We start from the raw sequence: 14,140 nt of genomic DNA on the forward strand, positions 1-14,140 counted from the left end.
GACAATTAGAGTTATATGTGTTTCTCATTATAAATCACTGATAAAACAGAATACCAAAAAATCGCTAGACATGAGAAAATGTTATACATCCATTGCGCTGTGTCAGGCTGCTGAGTCTGAAACACGTATACTTGATATTGTTACAAAGAAATGGGCATAGGGGGAAAGTTTGTCCTATTGCCACTGGATTACTGAGCAACGCTGGCAGTAGATCTCTGTGTTAATTAAGCAGAAAGTGATTTGGCAGCAATTTATAATCTGGATGACCAATCATCCTGGTTTGTCTAGCTCTGAGTGGTTTCCCCAGGTGGGGCTTCCAGTGTGAAACACGGTGAAGTGCCAGGAAACCTGGTGAGCTGGTCACTCTAATGTTTCCTTATTTATTCTGAAAAAGTTGCCTATAAATGCGAGGAGACTAGGGCAGATGATAAACGGTGGGGATCTGAGGAACTGATTTTAGGAGGCATTTGAAATTGGAAGAGCACAATTCAGGCAGGTGTAATTGACTGTTCAAAGGAGGTGCCAGGTTAGAACAAAGGGGACATTTGAGAGTGAAGAGTGTGGGCTCCAAAGTCACTTAGACTCGGGCTTGATTCCCAGTGTCTTTGTTCACCAGATGTGTGACTTCAGCAAGTGACTAAACTGCATTTCCATAGTGAAATGGGGAAAACAGTAGTACCTAACTGTTGTGAGGTGTAGTTGAAATAATGCATATAAAGTGTTAGAAGAGTTTCAAAGCTCAGGTAAATGTTGAAAAACATGTTAGTGGCTGACTTCATTATCATTGTTACTCAGTTAGTTACATGAAGGAATCAAGTAGGAGTCCTTATATAGAGATCATTAGAAAGAAGTGAAGGAGAGATGAAGATGTCTAGATGAGGAAGGTTCTGGACATCACTTGCTGGAGACTTTCATTCCACCTCTCTCTGCCTTTGTACCCCGAAGTACAAAAAGTAGATAATAAATTAAGTAATAATTAATAAAAATGTGAATTCCAAACTCACTATTGAAAGTTTAATGTTTTATTGAGGTGTAATTGATATATAATATTATGCTAGTTTTGGATATAGAATATATATATTCAATATTATTTGTAGTATACTCCATTACAGTTAGAGAGCTGTAACTTCACTCACAGTAAAAGAAGTGACTCATTGGAAAAGACTATGATGCTGGGAAAGATTGAAGACAGGAGGAGAAGGGGATGACAGAGGATAAGATAGTTGGATGTAATCACAGACACGATGGACATGAGTTTGAGCACGCTCCAGGAGTTGGTGATGGACAGGGAAGCCTGGCATGCTGCAATCCATGGGGTCACAAAGACTCAGACACAATTGAGTGACTGAACTGAACTTACAGTTAAGGAGACATAAGAGATGTGTGTTTGATCCCTGTATCAGAAAGATCATGTAGGGGAGGAAATGGCAACCCACTCTAATATTCTTGCCTGGAAAACCCCATGGAGGGAGGAACCTGGAGGGCCACAGTCCATATGGTTACAAGGAGTTGGTCATGACAGAAGAGACTTAGGTTGCAGAGTTACTAAGAAATAATGGCTATATTTCCGTGTGTTGTACATTACATCCTTATTGCCTACTTGTTTTATATAGAGTGGTCTGTGTCTCTCAATCCCCTCCTCTTACCTTGCCCATCCCTGCTTTCCTCTACTCAATGGTAAACACTACTTTCTCTATGTGTGAGTCTGTGAATGTTTAAACCTTTGTTAAAATCCAATTAAGATAGTGGGATTTATTAAGGGAATCAGGATATAGAATATGCTTCCCAAACGAGGGAAAAGATGAAGAAATCAGAGGAGAGGGTGGATGGGAAGGAAGAGGGAAGGAGGCAGGCACAGTCTCCCAGCCATCCAGAGAAGGCCCTGCTTCCCATCCCAGGTGTGCAAACATTCTTAGGGCTTCCCTCTGGGATTCATAACAACTTACTTTTAAAACTAAGAAAGAGTAATAACATTTGCCTTAAACCATTTTCCTCTCAGGATTTTCTGCATGGCTGCCATTATGTCCTTATTTCTCAAGCTGTAGATCAGGGGGTTCAGCATGGGGATCACTGAAGTGTAGAACACGGAGGCCACATTCTCCTGGGCCAGGGAACTGGCTGTGGAGGGTTTAACGTATACTAAGGCGGTCGTTCCATAGAACATCCCCATGGCTGCAAAGTGGGAGCCGCAGGTGCTGAAAGCTTTGGACCTTTCCTCTGTGGTTCTGATGCAGAAGATACTGGACAGGATGAAGGCATAGGAAACAAGGATTGTTAAGCTGGTGACTATGATGTCAAATCCAGCCAAAGAGAATACTATCATGTCAATATGATAGGTGCTGAAGCAGGAGAGCTTCATAAGGGCAAGAATGTCACAGTAATAATGACTGATGAGTGTCTCACAATAGGACAGTTTCGACAAGATGATAGTCTCTATGGTTGAGCCAATGACTGACATGACGTAGACCCCAGCCAATAGCAGGAAGCAGGCTCATTGAGACATGATGATGTTGTAAAACAGAGGTCTGCAGATGGCAACGTAGCGGTCATAGGCCATCACCGTCAGTGTGTAACTCTCAGTAACGACAAATAGAAGGAAGAAGTAGAGCTGGGCCATGCACCCTGCATAAGAGATGATGTTCTTCTCTGATACAAAGTTCACTCGCATCTTAGGGGTAGTGACAGAGGAGTAGCAGAGATCCACAAAGGACAGGTTGCTGAGGAAATAGTACATGGGGGTGTGAAGCTGAGCGTTCAGACAAATCAGTGTTATCATGCCCAGGTTCCCTACCATAGTGACTGAGTAGATCCCAAGGAAGAGGAAGAAGAGGGGGAACTGGAGCTCTGGTTGATTTGTTAAACCTCCGAGAATGAACTCTGTCACTGTGGAGTGATTTTCTGCAGCCATTCTTCTCTGGTTGGGGGCCCTGTGGGATATGAGAGAAGAACTGCATGAAAGGCTGCATCTTGCACTGCTTAGTTAAGCTAGTTTGAGTTCTGGGTCCAGCTCAACCATCTTGGTATCCTTCCTGATAATCGTTCCCTCATCCTGGTGTTTATTTTGAAAGGAAGACCAGACGGACCCTGAGTATTTCAAAGGTTAGCAAAAAGTGGGCAAGGTCTGAACCTTCTATAACTTTCTTGATTCTCAAATAGCCTAGAGCAGCTGGTTTTAAAGTCTAGTCCCTGGACCAGCATCATTGGCATCACTTAAACACATTAAAGATGCAGATTCTCAGGTCTCACACCAGACCCACCAAGTCAGGAACCCTGAGACGGGGCCCAGCGATCTGTGTATCACACTGTCTCCAGGTGAGGCTGATGCAGGCTCAAGTCTGACAACCTCAGTCCTGTAGGCAATACACAATATAATTCACATCTTGTTGTTTGAGATGTAATTTGCTTCAGAAATTCCCCTGTTGCCTGTGCAAGCCCTAAATATTCATTGAATGTTAACATGTGAATACTTACCTCAAACTGATGCAGTGTCAGGGTGATACATGGTAATGACAACAGTATTATTGAGTTACAATCCATTTCTGTATCTGAACAATGAAAAAAATAGTAATACCAATTCTAGCTGCTGCTGCTGCTGCTAGGTCGCTTCAGTCGTGTCCGACTCTGTGCGACCCCATGGACTGCAGCCTACCAGGCTCCTCCATCCATGGGATTTTCCAGGCAACAGTACTGGAGTGGGGTGCCATTGCCTTCTCCTAAAAGTGGTTATAAAAATAATACAGGATCATGCATATTTTCAAATTCTTTTCAAAATATCATTTCCTATAAAAATGTGAGTTGTCTAGGTGTATGGAATTTTTTTCTTAGTTTCTTTTTACTGTACTCAGATCCTAAGACAGTGCTTCTCCACATTGGCTGTATATTATTATCACCTGGAGCATTTAAAAAGGACTGATGGCTGCATTCCATCCAGAGAGGTTCCTCTGTGGTGATGAATTCCTCTGTGGTGAAGCCTGGGCCCGGGTACATAGGATACTCCAGAGTAAGGGCTCAATAGCTACTTTTTGTTCTTGCTTTTATTTTTAGATCATAACATCAAAGTATTAGCTCCCTAATGACAAAGTACTGAAATTGTAGACATGTCCTAAGAAGTATGGATTGTCATTTTTGGATATAATACCTATAGGTAATCCCTTATCTAACATACATTTTAAAAGCTAAAACCCTAAATTTGCACTATTTTAATTGCTCAGTTATATAGTTACTGCCTACTACTCTTCTACTCCTCCTCCTCCTCTTCAAAGATCAATTTCATTAACTCCTCTGCAAAGTTTTGTGTGTGAGGAGAAATGTGGTGTCTCAGAGGGTAAAGCGTCTGTCTGCAATGCAGGAGACCCAGGTTTGATCCCTGGATCAGGAAGATGCTCTGGAGAAGGAAATGGCAACCCATTCCAGTACTCTTGCCTGGAAAATCCCATGGATGGAGAAGCCTGGTAGGCTATAGTCCATGGGGTCACAAAGAGTAGGACATGACTGAGTGACTTCCGTTTCTTTCTTTTTTTCCCCATGTTCCTATTGAGAAAATTGAAGTGCCAGACACAAAGTAGCTTTCCTGAGGCTTCCTAATTATCAAGGACTGACACTGCTTTCTTCTGATCATGAGCTCTTCCTTTGTCCCAAGTATGTAGACTTCCAAATCTGCACACCTATAGCTCTAAGCAGTGTTGCGGTTGAACATGCTTTATACTTGACATCTTAGCTTTTGCATAGCATACAAAAAGGATGAATGCTATATTATTTTCCAATTCTCTAGGAAATTGAAGCTCTAGAAGTTATTAGTTCTGAGGCTACTGGGTTTGTAATTCTCATGTCTTCTGTCTGCCCTCTGGTGAAGGAGGGTAAGAGGTTTGTACAGGCTTCCTGATGGGAGGGTCTGGCTGTGGGCAAATACTGGGTCTTGCTCTGGTGGGCAAGGCCATGCTCAGTAAAACTTTTATCCTATTGTCTGCTGATGGGTGGGGTTGTGCTCCCTCTGGTTGTTTGGCCTGAGCTGACCCAGTCCTGGAGTCTACAGGCTGGTAGGGCTATTGATGACCTCCAAGAGGACTTATACCTAGACTGTCTCCTAGGACTGCTGCTACCAGTACCCATGTCCCTGTGGTGTGTCACTGCTGACCCACACCTCTGCAGGGGGCTCTCAAACACTCGCAGGTAGGTCGGGCTCAGTCTCATGTGGGGTCAGTGTTCCTTTCCCCTGGTCCAGGTGCGCACAAGGTTTTATTTGTGCCCTCCAAGAGTGGAGTCTCTGTTCCTTCAGTCCTGTGGAGATTCTGTATTCAAATCCCGCTGGCCTTCAAAATCAGATTCCCCGGGGATTCCCAGTCCCCTGGCCAGATCCCCAGGCTGGGGAGTCTGATTTGGGGCCTAGAACCTTCACACAGTGTGACAACGTCTTTAGTATCATTGTTCTCTAGTTTGTGGTGCCTCACCCGGCAGGTTTAGAATTTGATTTTTTATTTTTACTTTACAATATTGTATTGGTTTTGCCATACATTGACATGAATCCTCCATAGAATTTGATTTTTATCACGATTGTGTCCCTCATACCATTTCTTTGCAGCTTCCTCTTTGTCTCTGGATGAGGGGTATCTTTTTTTGGAGGGTTTCAGAGTCTTCCTGCCTATGGTTGTTGAACAACTAGTTGCAATTTTGTTGCTCTGGCAGGAGAAGGTGAGCGGGACCTTGCAGTGTGCAGCTGGCTCTGTGTGCCTCTCCCTCCTCTGGGGCTGCCTGGGCTTCTGCGGGAAGTTCTAATAGTTAAGTGTGATAAACTGCTTCAGTTGTGTCTGGCTCTTTGTGATCCTGTGGGCTGTAGCCCATCAGTTTCCCGTCCATGGGACTCCCAAGAATACTGGGAGTGGGTTGCCATTTCCTACTCCAGGGAATCTTCCCAATCCAGGGATCAAACCTCTGTCTCTTGGGTTTCCTGCATTGGCAGGCGGGTTCTTTCCCACTAGCTCCACCTGGGAAGCTAGAAGTTAAACAAGTCATCCAAAAACATAAAACCAGCAAGACACAGATCTGGGTTTAAATTCATGACTTCTGACCACCAGTCTGTTTTGTTTTCATAAAACTATGTTGCTGTGTGTGTGGTAAATGTCATCTTGTGCCTAGCACTTGTTATTATGTAGTAAACTTAATTTATTGAATGCTTGGACACAGAGGATCGATTTTACTGCCAATTTCAGAGGCATTAAAGAAAAATGACCAAACCAGAAAATGTGCATTGTAGAAAATCAGACATATAAATAACAAAAATATAATCTTCCTTTCTTTTTCCTTGGAGACTAAAAACTTTCCTTTGAGAGTTTTTTTCAATGAATATATGTCTTTCCTCTGATAAGCATAAAATTATCTTTTAAAATGCATTTTACAACCTGCTTTTTAAACTGTAGCACTTTAGAATATATTGTCATTTGATTCCTATAAAATAGCTCTGGCACTCACTTTATTTTCTTTTTCTTTGTGTAAAAGCCTTTAAATCCTTAGGATGGGGTGTGAAGACAAGAAAATCTGCATTGCGTTGTGATTTTTACATATTAAATTATTGATCCTTAAATTATTAACTTCATAATAAATACTCTCAGAGGTAACTAAGATTTTTGATTATTATTTACATTAAATGAAAAAGAAATATTTCCTGTAGTTAGAAATAGTATATTAAAAACATCTTACATAGCCCTTTTACTCAATTTCCACCTCTTGAAACAATAAGAAACATGGAAAATCCACCTATGGTATATCATTACCAGAAATCAAAGTGCTTTACAGGTCAGTACAGTGGGATCACCACTGACTTAGTGCAGTGCAGATAGGAAAACCTAGACAGCACAGATTTACTTATTTTCTCCCATAGTTATCTAATATCATAAAATAGGAAAACATGAGCCTATACTTGATGGTAGTCACTGCAATTATTACTCCAGTTCTAGCAGACCATCAGAGGCTTAGGATTGCTGCCCATAAGAACGTAGGACACAAGAAAAAATCCTTACCTTAGAGATGAAGGTAAACATGATTGCAAATAGCTTGTATTAGAAACAAGAGTTCATGAAAGAAATGTTTTTCTCACACAGTTGCTTTAAATTGTAATCAAATACCTGTGCTGACGAAAAATGGAACACGCTCTCCTGGAGATTTTAGGATATACCTTGGTTTCAACAGTCAGGAAATAAATCATAGGAAATGAGAAGACCACACAGGCTTATGAAGTGAAATATGGTCACTGAGATGGGGAGACTTGGAGACCTGTTTAACTATGTGGGTATATGGATAAAGGTTCTCCTGGGATGGAGTCACTTCAGAGACTGAATTAGGACCCTGGTTTTTGTGTTTTTGTGTCCCAAGTGTGTTAATTTTCTTTTTACTGGGGAAGTCAACTTGCTGCTTGAGAATAATCTAATGCATCCTTTCAAATATTTTACACCCAATAAATCCATCATCATCATTAACATAATTAACATCATCATCATTAACATCAACATCACCACTTCCACCAGCATCACCACAAACACCCACAACCATCTTGGTCATTACCATCGACACCATCATCAGTCACTACCGTTATTACGGCTTTTACTCATCATTAGTTATTCACTATGAGGCACATCAGCTAGGCTTGATTCATTTTGATATTTGGCAAAACTAATACAATTTTGTAAAGTTTAAAAATAAAATAAAATTAAAAAAACCAGATGCAAATATTTTAATAAAAAACTGTATAATTTCAGTAAAAAATGCCAGTTTATAAGGGATGCTGAAATTTTCACTTTGCTCCCGCACCTTTAGATGAGCAGTGTTAGAATTGCAGGAGGTTCAGGGGCATAAGAAGGTAGGCTTTTAAGAACTCTGCATGAGCGCTTTGTCATTCATAAGGGAAATATGTTTAAAAGAAAATGTACTTTTCAAGACTACATTCATCTATCATCTATGAAAATGTTGCTAATTCAGATTTTAAATTAAACTTTTGAGATAATTGTACAATATACTCACATGGAGGTACAATAAATAATATATAGATAGATTCTATGTATCCTTTAAATAGCTAGCCCAATGGTAACATTTTGCACAATTATAGTACAATATTACATGTGGAATATTGCATGTTGCAGTAGATTGTCCACTGAACTCTGATTTCCCCTGGTTCATTTGTAAATGTACTTCAAAGTAATTTTATCACATGCACACATTGAGTATCAACCACCACAGTTGATATAAAAACACTTGAATCACCTTCATTCTCATTTTCTAAATAATTGTTTGCTGTCTTACACTCCAAAGATGATCAGTTATTTTTCTTTATATATATATTTACATATAGAGAGATTATATCTCTATAATCTCATTAATTTGATCATATTTTATGCATTTCAGTCCATTGCATTTATTCCCATTTTTATTGCTCACAATTTTCTCTCTTTAGCCTGAGGAATTCTCTTCAGCTCACTTCTTTTTGGACACAGTACTATTAGTCTCTAGTCTCTTGTAATATTAACTCTTATCTGATGTGACAAGGTTTTCTGAGCTGCTCTTGTCAATTTGATTCTTCAGACCAGAAAGCAACCATGTCTTTAAGAGAGTCATTTTCTTTTAGTGGTGAAATGGTGTCTCAAGGTCAAAGTGGATTCCTACAGGGGCTCATTGCTTCTGGGCTAGTCACTTTTTTCTAGTTCTTTAAGAAAGAACTAAAAAACATCTATACTCCATGGTTCTCAATTTTATGAGGATATGTTTTGACATTCATTCTTCAGTTTTTTTAGGAAAGTATGATTTTTTTCAATATGTCATTTCAAATATCCAATTCACAATAATTAAATTTCCTTGCATTATAGTTTTTATTGTTTTCTCTCTCTTGTGCTTTGGTTTTCTTCTTTGTGGCTCCTACTTACAATAGATTAGAAGTTTATTGCTGTTGAAAAATTGCTAAAACATCTCTTAGTAAAATCTTTTGGCAGTTTCTTATGAACTTGTGTATTCCAATTCCACTGCTAGATATGTATCCAAGCTAAATGAAAAAATATGATTATAAAGAATTCTTTATATGAATGCTTATCTCTGCTTTATTCATCAGCCCAAACTGGAAATAGTCAACTTTCCAGCAAGAGGTGAGGAAACAAATTTGTGGATATAGTCAGGCAATGGATGACTAGTAACCAACAAAAAATGTAGTTTTGACACACACAAAACTATGGATATAAAAAACAGCTCTTCTGCAGAGATTTAAACCCTCATCAGCCCAGGTCAGGTGTAACTGCCTGTCCAAGGGGCACAGTACAGGGAAGATCAGGACACAGGGGAGCTCGGATTAATATTGGTGGGAACATGTCTTTCTGCTCCTCTCCCCCACAAAGAGTGGTAGAGCGAGTCTCATTCTTGCTCTGAACTTCAGGATCTCATAGAAGTAGGACATGCTGGTGAACACTTCCAGGTCACGTCCACTGTTTGTCTTCTAGAAGGTACTCAGCCTGTGGGAGAGCAGGCTCTCCAAAGAGCCCCCAAACTGGGATGAGAGATTTCAGGGTTGCTCTTGACTTAAGACATGCTTTGTAATTGTGTCTGTTTCCTTGTGAGCCCATGGACTATTATCCACCAGGCTCCCCTGTCCTTGGGATTCTTCAGGCAAGAATACTGCAGTCAGTGGCCATTTCCTCATCCAGGGGACCTTTCCAACCCAGGGATCAAACCCAAGTCTCCTGTATTGGCAGGTGGATTCTTTACCACTGAGCTGTCTGGGAATCCATTTCCCCTTAATACACCAACCAAAAGAGACTGGATGGGGGAAAAAAAAACAAGTTTAAATACATAAATATTTTGTAGAGGAAAGAGGGAAGGGCCATTTCCAATTCGATGATTCAGGGGCCTGTGACTCCTCACAGGGAGTGAGAATGGTGCTCCCCAGTGTGGAGTGCCTTCCTCTCAAGGAAAAGTAGGTAGAGTGGATAGTTGGGAATAGCTCTTTCCATATGCATTCTACCCTCATTCTACTCAGGTAAAAAGCTGAAAATTTCATATCCCAGTGTTCCCTCTAGCTTGAGCCATGGATATGAATTAGTTCCCACTAATTTTTAAATGTTTCCCCATCTATTTCCCATGAAGGGATGGGAGAAACAGTTAAACAGTGTCAGACTTTATTTTTTTGGGCTCCAAAATCACTGCAGAGGGTGACTGAAGCCATGAAATGAAAAGACGCTTACTCCTTGGAAGGAAAGTATGACCAACCTAGATAGCATATTCAAAAGCAGAGACATTACTTTGCCAACAAAGGTTCATCTAGTCAAGGCTATGGTTTTTCCTGTGGTCATGTATGGATGTGAGAGTTGGACTGTGAAGAAGGCTGAGCGCCGAAGAATTGATGCTTTTGAACTGTGGTGTTGGAGAAGCCTCTTGTGAGTCCTTTGGACTGCAAGGAGATCCAACCAGTCCATTCTGAAGGAGATCAGCCCTGGGTGTTCTTTGGAAGGAATGATGCTAAAGCTGAAACCCCAGTACTTTGGCCACCTCATGCGAAGAGTTGACTCATTGGAAAAGACTCTGATGCTGGGAGGGATTGGGGGCAGGAGGAGAAGGGGATGGCAGAGGATGAGATGGCTGGATGGCATCACTGACTGGATGGACGTGAGTCTGAGTGAACTCTGGGAGTTGGTGATGGACAGGGAGGCCTGGGGTACTGCGATTCATGGGGTCGCAAAGAGTCGGACACGACTGAGCGACTGAACTGAACTGAATTTTTAAATGTATTTTTTGGTGAGATTTGAAAGGTGGGCGTGAGGTGGTTCTCACTCTTTAGTTTATATTGGAATCTATTACAACACAGATTACTGGACACCACTCAGTAACTTTGTAGATGTGAAACAGGGATCCAAAATTTGCATACTAACAATGTTCCAGGTGATATTTGATCCCAGGGTTTAGTTGTTTACTGATTTTTGAGTGGCTTTTATGAGAGTCTTTATTTGTAGTGGCAGTGGTCACAGTAGCAGCTGGGAGTCACGTCAATTTTGAAGTCTCTTTGCGGGCATCTTCACACTTTCTTTAGTCATTAAATCAACTCTAACCAAGTCATTCACTGTATTTATTCCTTTTTGCTGCAGAAAAGTAGAGTTATATGTTTATCATTATAAATCACTGATTGATAAAACAGAATACCAAAAAATAGCTAGACATGAGAAAATGTTATACATCCACTGCACAGTGTCAGGCTGCTGAGTCTGAAGCACGTATCCTTGATATTGTTACAAAGAAAGGGGAGTGGGGGGAAATTTTGTCCTATTGCCACTGGATTTACTGAGCAAAGCTGGCAGTAGATCTCAGAGTTAATTAAGCAGAAAGTGATTTGGCAGCAATTTATAATCATCCTGGTTTGTCTAGGTCTGAGTGGTTTCCCCAGGTACGGCTTCCAGTGAGAAAAATGGTGAAGTGCCAGGAAACCTGGTGAGCTGGTCACTCTGTTTCCTTATTTATTCTGAAGAAGTTGCCTATAAACGTGGGGAGCCTAGGGCAGATGATAAACGGTGGGGATCTGAGGAACTGACTTTAGGAGGCATTTGAAATTGGAAGAGCAAAATTCGGGCAGGTGTGATTGACTGTTCAAAGGAGGTGCCAGGTTAAACAAAGGGGACATTTGAGAGTGAAGAGTGTGGGCTCCAAAGTCACTTAGACTCGGGCTTGATTCTCAGTGTCTTTGTTCACCAGATGTGTGACCTTCAGCAAGTGACTAAACTGCATTTCCATAGTGAAATGGGGAAAACAGTGGTACTTAACTGTTGTGAAGTGTAATTGAAGTAATGCATATAAAGTGTTAGAAGAGTTTAAGGGCTCAGGTAAACGTTGAAAAACATGTTAGTGGCTGATATCATTATTATTGTTACTCAGTTACATGAAGGGATCAAGTAGGAGTCCTTATATAGAGATCATTAGAGAGGAGTGAAGGAGAGAAGAGGAAGATGTCTAGATGAGGAAGGTTCTGGACATCACTTGTTGGAGACTTTCATTCCACCTCTCTCTGGCTTGTGTATCCCCAAGTGCAAAAAGTAGATTGTAAATTAAGTAATATTTTATACATCAGATCAGATCAGATCAGTCTCTCAGTCGTGTCCGACTCTTTGCGACCCCATGAACCCCAGCACACCAGGCCTCCCTGTCCATCACCAACTCCCGGAGTTCACTCAGACTCACGTCCATCCAGTCAGTGATGCCATCCAGCCATCTCATCCTCTGTCGTCCCCTTCTCCTCCTGCCCCCAATCCCTCCCAGCATCAGAGTCTTTTCCAATGAGTCAACTCTTTGCATGAGGTGGCCAAAGTACTGGGGTTTCAGCTTTAGCATCATTCCTTCCAAAGAACACCCAGGGCTGATCTCCTTCAGAATGGACTGGTTGGATCTCCTTGCAGTCCAAGGGACTTGCAAGAATCTTCTCCAACACCACAGTTCAAAAGCATCAATTCTTCTGTACTCAGCTTTCTTCACAGTCCAACTCTCACATCCATACATGACCACTGGAAAAACCATAGCCTTGACTAGATGAACCTTTGTTGGCAAAGTAATGTCTCTGCTTTTGAATATGCTATCTAGGTTGGTCATAGCTTTCCTTCCAAGGAGTAAGCGTCTTTTAATTTCATGGCTACAGTCACCATCTGCAGTGATTTTGGAGCCCAGAAAAATAAAGTCTGACACTGTTTCCACTGTTTCCCCATCTATTTGCCATGAAGTGATGGGACCGGATGCCATGATCTTAGTTTTCTGAATGTTGAGCTTTAAGCCAACTTTTTCACTCTCCTCTTTCACTTTCATCAAGAGACTCTTTCATTCTTCCTCACTTTCTGCCATTAGGGTGGTGTCATCTGCATATCTGAGGTTATTGATATTTCTCCCGGAAATCTTGATTTTAGCTTGTGCTTCCTCCACCCCAGTGTTTCTCATGATGTACTCTGCATATAAGTTAAATAAGCAGGGTGACAATATGCAGCCTTGACGTCCTCCTTTTCCTATTTGGAACCAGTCTGTTGTTCCATGTCCACTTCTAACTGTTGCTTCCTGACCTGCATACAAATTTCTCAAGAGGCAGATCAGGTGGTCTGGTATTCCCATCTTTTTCAGAATTTTCCACAGTTTATTGTGATCCACACAGTCAAAGGCTTTGGCATAGTCAATAAAGCAGAGATAGATGCTTTTATACATAGAAATTAATAAAAAGGTGAATTTCAAACTCACTGTTGAAAGTTTAATGTTTTATTGAGGTGTAATTGATATACAATATTATATTAGTTTTGGATATAGAACATACTTATTCGATGTTTTTTGTAGTATACTCCACCTACAGTTAGCGAACTGTAACTCCACTCACAGTAAAAGAAGTGACTCATTGGAAAAGACCCTGATGCTGGGAAAGATTGAAGACAGGAGAAGAAGGGGATGGCAGAGGATAAGATGGTTGGATGGCATCACCAACTCAACGGACTTGAGTTTGAGCAAGTTCCAGGAGTTGGTGATGGACAGGGAAGCCTGGAATGCTGTAGTCCTTGGGGTCTCAGAGAGTTGGACATGACTGAGCAACTGAACTAAACTTACAGTTAAGGATACATAAGAGTTGTCTACTTGATACCTGCATCAGGAAGATCCTCTGGAGGAGGAAATCGCAACCACTCTAGTATTCTTTTATATTTATTTATTTTTTTATTGATGGATAATTGCTTTACAGAATTTTGTTGTTTTCTGTCAAACCTCAACACGAATCATCCATAGTTATACGTATAACCTCTCCGTTTTGAACCTTCTTCCCATCTCCCTCCCCATCCCACCCCTTTAGGTTTCTACAGAGCCCCTGTTTGAGTTTCCTGAGCCATACAGCAAATTCCCATTGGCTATCTATTTACATATGGTAATATAACTTTCCATGTTACTCTCTCTATGCATCTCACCCTCTCCTCCCCTCTCCACATGTCCATGAGTCTATTCTCCATGTCTTTTTCTTCCTGCTGCCCTAGTTCTTCAGTGCCATTCTTCTAGATTCCATATATATATGTGTTAGAATATGGTATTTATCTTTCTCTTCCTTACTCACTTCACTCTGTATAATAGGTTCTAGGTTCATCCATCTCATCAAAACTGACTCAAATGCATTCCA

The 14,140-nt window shown here is 41.0% G+C and overlaps 1 pseudogene; it reads right to left on the bottom strand.

Moving 5' to 3' along the window:
- Positions 1–1,954: 1,954 nt before the first annotated feature.
- On the bottom strand, positions 1,955–2,911 carry LOC129654174 (olfactory receptor 151-like; annotated as a pseudogene).
- Between the last annotated feature and the right edge of the window lie 11,229 nt (positions 2,912–14,140).

The sequence above is a fragment of the Bubalus kerabau genome, chromosome 5 (assembly GCF_029407905.1).
Source record: "Bubalus kerabau isolate K-KA32 ecotype Philippines breed swamp buffalo chromosome 5, PCC_UOA_SB_1v2, whole genome shotgun sequence".
Lineage (NCBI taxonomy): Eukaryota > Metazoa > Chordata > Mammalia > Artiodactyla > Bovidae > Bubalus > Bubalus kerabau.